The sequence below is a fragment of the Coptis chinensis genome, chromosome 7 (assembly GCF_015680905.1).
Source record: "Coptis chinensis isolate HL-2020 chromosome 7, ASM1568090v1, whole genome shotgun sequence".
Lineage (NCBI taxonomy): Eukaryota > Viridiplantae > Streptophyta > Magnoliopsida > Ranunculales > Ranunculaceae > Coptis > Coptis chinensis.
In genome coordinates this window covers 66302972-66308832 of record NC_141462.1, presented here as the reverse complement: position 1 = coordinate 66308832, position 5861 = coordinate 66302972, and positions in this window count along the sequence as shown.

Here is a 5861-nt window from a genome sequence, read left to right as displayed (position 1 = left end):
TGTAGCTTTGTGCTTACGTACCCAACATTCTAACGTTACATGTCTTGTTTTCTTGCAGCATCCATTTAGTGAGGTTGGGTATATTTAGTTTGCCCTGATTTAGGTTGATTTTGCTGTTGGTTGTTTTAATTGGACATTCTTTTTCCTTTTTTTTGTTTTTTCTTTCTATAAAAGTAGTCTGTGACTCTGTGTGATGGCCACTAGCTCTCATTCTAAGGACTCTCATAGCTACTTTTAATTATTAAACTAGATTTTGGACCTGGACATACTTTCAGAATCTATTAAATATTTTGTGTGTTGAAAAAGTTTTACAAAATATCTCACACAAATTTTAGAATCAGAATATATTTTTATTGAAAATAAACCAAAATACGTTAATGAGCAGCGATTATAGTGCATAAGTACTTGGAAACTAAGGGATCAAATTGAGATAGTGTCTTAACTTTGTGGTTTAGGATATTAATCCGTAATTTTCAAATAGAATTATCTTAAACTCAATCTAGCTTGTCTGATATTTTTCTTAGATTTATGGTGATTTAGCGGCAAATTTTTGAATCAGAATATATTTTTATTGAAAATAAACTGAAATACGTTAATGAGCAGCAATTATGGTGCATAAGTACTTGGAAGCTAAGGGATCAAATTGAGATAGTCTCTTCATTTTGTGGTTTAGAATATTAATCCATCCGTAATTTTCAAATGGAATTATCTTAAACTTGATCTAACTTGTATAATAGTTTTATTAGATTTATGGTGATTTAGCGGTAAATCATCACCGCTCGGCTTACGTACTAATGTGTGATTGTTTCCATATCCTCAAATAATACACTACTCCCACTTGAAAAGATTTCTCACATGAACGTGTCCTACGAACGGGTGTCATTATATTAAATTATTAAAAAAAAATATTAGTAACTATGCATAGCTATGAGATATGAAAATTATATTAATTACTCATTTAAATTTCTTGCACCACTTTCTATAAAATGGAAGCATCAAACCTTGATAAAACTCATCGATTTCTTTTTATTGTTAAGTTTAACAATAGAAGTTTGATTGAAGTTTTGTGAGAATGCCCAATGTGGTGAAGATAATATTGAAGCTACTTGAATAGCAAAGCATTCACAATCACAATAAAAGAATTATGATAAACACTACTTAAAATACAAAACTATATTTGTCGAGACATTTATTCCCCCTACATATAATACAAATATGTTTTAAGGTTATTAGTTTAATACATTTGCATCAAGTTTTTGATTTTCCATTAACTATTCTTTGAGGTTAGTTTAATATAGTACATTGCATCCAGTTTCCAATTTCCAATTTCTCATTATTTATTCTTTGAGGTTAGTTAAATGCAGTTACATCAAGTTTCCAAGATTTCCCATTAATTATTATTTAAGGTTAATTCAGTGCAATTACATCCATTTTATGATTTTCCGTTAGTTATTCATTAAGGTTAATTCAGTACAATTGCATCCAGTTTCCGATGTTTCGTTCATTAGTATTTGAGATTAGTTTATTACATTTGCATCCAGATTCCAATCTCCCGTTAATTACTCTTTGAGGTTAGTTCAATACATCTATATCCAGTTTCTGATTTTCTAAGTTAGTTCGATAGTTTACAATTTCTATATAGTTTGCATACATATAAGAGTCTATTTTTATAAACTCACTTTCGTTTTGGGTTCCTAATTACTCAGTGCGATACAGTTACATCCGACTTCCGATTTCCAGTTAACTATTATATTTTTTGAGGTTATTTCAATGCATTTGAATCCAATTTTTTATTTTCCATTAGTTAATTTCTTATTTTAGTTTAATACAGTTGCATCTAGTTTTTGGTTTTCTGTTAATTACTCTTTGAGGTTAGTTCAATATAGTTGCATCCAATTTTTGATTTTATATTAATTGTTTTTTGAGTTAGTTCAATGCATTTGCATCAAGTTTCCGATTTCCCATTAATTATTTTTTTAGATTAGTTCAATGCAGTTACATCAAATTTATAATTTCCTGTTAATTATTCATTTAGGTTAGTTCAGTGCAGTTTCATCCATTTTTCAATGTTTCGATAATTAGTCTTTGAGATTAGTTCATTGCATTTGGATCTAGTTTTCGATTTCCCGTTAATAACTCTTTAAGGTTAGTTCAATACATCTGCATCTAGTTTCAGATTATTTATTCTTTGAGGTTAGTTCGATGCAATTATATCCGGTTCTTGATTTTTCGTTAATTATTTTTTGAGATTATTTCAATGCATTTGCATTTAGTTTCCGATTTCCCACCAATTATTCTATGAAGTTAGTTCAATGAAGTTGCATTCAGTTTTTTATTTTCTGTTAATCATTTTTTGAGTTTAGTTTAATGCATTTGCATCCAGTTTCCGGTTTCCCATTAATTATTATATGAGGTTTGTTTGATGTATTTGCATACTATTTCCGATTTCCCGATAAATATTTTTCAAGGATTTGCATCCAATTTCTAATTTTTCGTTAGTTATTATCTGACGTAAATTTAAAGCAATTGCATCTAGTTTCCGATTTCTAGTTAATTTCTTTTTGAGTTTAGTTTATTGCATTTGCATAAAGTTTCTGATTTCCCGTTAGTTATTCTTTGAGCTCAGTTATGTATTTGAATCTAGTTTTCGATTTCCTTTTAATTATCCAATGTGGTGTGTAATACCAACTTCTATTGATCCATCTGCAGTATCCTTGCAAACATGACATAAAAAGTAAATTATGTTTGATTTACTATGTGAGATTATCCAGTTCCGATTTCCCATTAATTATTCTTTAAATTATGCATGACTCACTATGTGGAATCTTCAAAAATTATCTACGAACGGGTGTTATTATATTAATTATTCTGAAAATATTTGTAGATATGCAGAACTATTATATATTAATATTATATTGATCACTCAACCAAATTTCTTATAATGTGAAAGTCTCACTCTCCTTTTAAAAAAAAAAAAAAACTCACCTTTGATAAAACCCTTCAACTTCATTTTGTTGTTTAATAAAAAAAGTTTGATTGAAGTTTTGTGAGATTGCCTAATAAGGTGAAGTTCATATATATTGAAGTTACTTGAATAGCAAGGAGTTCCCAATCACACGGAAAGAGATAAGATAAACACTATTTTAAATACAAAACTATACTTATCGAGACATTCCCACAACATATAACCCAACTATGTTTTGAGGTTAGTTCAATGCATTTGCATCCAGTTTCTGATTTTCTGTTATTTATATTTTGAGGTTAGTTCAATGCACAGATCGTTGCATCCTGTAACGCCCGTATTTTTAAAATACATATTTAATTATTTATTAATTAATTTAATTATTTATTTTCAAAATTCGGCCGGATTGGACTTCGGGATACGTGGCCCTGGGTTTTGGGCCGAAGTCGTGTTAGGCTTGGGGTTTGGACCCAAGTATATAAACACATTGTTCGGAAAATAGGGTTCGAGAGAATAAAAAATAATGAAAATGGAAATGATTTCGCGTTTGTTTTTCTTCGGTGGGTGGAAATACGATGGTTCGGACTACGGAGGATTCGTCGGGTTTTAATTCAGGTGAGTAGCTATTTTGCTATATCACCGGATTTATCGTTTTCGAATATCGGTATACTGTCTAATGTTTCTGTTTTTTTATACTGTTCATTATATTGTTTTTATTCGACGTCGTGTTCGTCGAGTTGTTAAAACTCTAGTCAAACACTGTTGAACTGTTGAAATCCTGTGTTATTGAGCTGTTAGACTGTCGAAATGGGATAATGAAGTGGTGTGGATATTGGTTTTAGTGAACTGTGGGAACGGTTCCAAACTCGGGAGGGCGTCGTCGCGAGCCCAAGATAAGGGAATGGTCCTGCAGTACTGCCTTATTGTTTCTTTGAACTTTTTTGTTGTGCGTGGGCTGTTTTTGGTTGGGTTGATTGGTTGTTGGCTGGAGGCAGATGGATCGGGGTTGGATTAAGTTGTTGGTGATGGGGGTCGTGTAAGGGTGTGGGGGCGGTAGATGGGAGCTGTCGAAGCTCTGTTAATGGCGGACGAAATGTCAATCTAGTGTGGAGGAAGGGTTAAATGAAATTTATAAGGTAGTCGTGTTGGTTGTCGATGGAAGGGGGTGTGTTGGAGTACGGTGGTTGGGCTGTTGGGAGCCTTGAACAGGCGTCAATGGCGGTCGGGTTGAGTTTTTACAGTATGAGGGAATCGGGTTTTGTGGGTATGAGAAGATGGGGTTTTTCTAGGGGATCAAAACCGAACCATTTCGGTTAGTTTGGAGGGCCGCTGGTGGCTGGTGGTGGAGGAGAGAGCAGCAGGTGAGCTGAGGGAGAGGAGGAAGAAGACCTGTTGGTCGGCTGGGCTTGGACTTGGGCCGAGTTCAGTCTTTGGGCCAAAAAGCTAATTAGTTCATTTGGGCCGAAATGTTTTAAGTTCTTGGGCCCTAGCTTGTTTTGTTTGGGCCCGGATTCTATTTTAAGTTTTGGGCCCGATTTTGGTTGTTTTGTTTGGGCCAGTTTCTTTTGGTTTTGTTTGGGCCCGGATTCTATTTTAAGTTGTTGGGCTCGGTTTAGATTAAGTGGTTGGGCCAAAATCTAACTAGTTTTCTTGGACCAGTTTAATTTAAAGATTTTCAGGCCGAATCCAATTATGTTTCGAGCCAGTTCAGTATAAGTTTTTGGGCCTAAACACTAGTTAGTTATTGGGCCGGATTAATCCGTTGTTTCGGACCAGTTCCATATTAATTTGTGGACCAGTTTAATATAAGGTTTTGGGGCTGGCGGTTGGGTCCGAACCTTTTACCTTGGTCATGAGCCCATGAACATGGACCTTTGGACCTTTGCCTTAACCATGAATGGCCATTTATGACCTGATTGAACATTGAGCACGGAAACGACAGTTTGACTTTGACCATGACATGTTGACTTTGATTTTGACCATGATATGTTGACTTTGACTTTGACCATGATGTGTTGACCATTGACGGTTGACTTTGGTATTGACCATTGACGGTTGACTTTGACCTTTGACCGATTGACTATGAAATATTGACTTTTCCAGAGTTTTCACCTATTTGATTTGTATGGACAAATATAGTAATAAAATATTATCGATATTATATAACTTGGTTGGTCATTATCTAATTAAGATTTGACGTTGATATTGTGACATTATATAATATGTTGGGATATATGTATATATATAATGCAATATGTTTGGGATAAATAAATGTATAAACACTCCATTATTATATATATGTGAGATCTTCTTATGAGGTAGTATATGATTGGTGAATATTTGCCTACGGATTGTGGCTTAGTGCAATAATATATTGTACGTGAAAGAATGAAAATGGTTATGAGGTATATTTGACACATTTCTAAATATTGTGGCTTAGTGCAATAATGTATTTGACATGCATTGATATAGTGAACGCGTTTATGAGTCATAAAATGTATGACACCTAAATAAATTACGTAACGAAAATCGCAGAACCCCGACTACCACAACTCATGTGATCCGCCTGTGTGGTATTTGATATATAAGATGTTGTATATATATGAGATGTTGATTGACCCATGGGTTGGGCAATCAGAAGCGAATAGTGCTTAATATATAAGATGTTGATATATAAGATGTTGTATATATATGAGATGTTGATTGACCCATGTGTTGGGCAATCATAGCCGAATAGTGGCTTGATATATAAGATGTTGATATATAAGATGTGATATATAAGATGTTGTATATATATAAGATGTTGATTGACCCATGTGTTGGGCAATCGTAGCCGAATAGTGGCTTGATTATTCCGTTCGCAAATATTGGAACGAGACGCGCGATATTTTATGCCGAA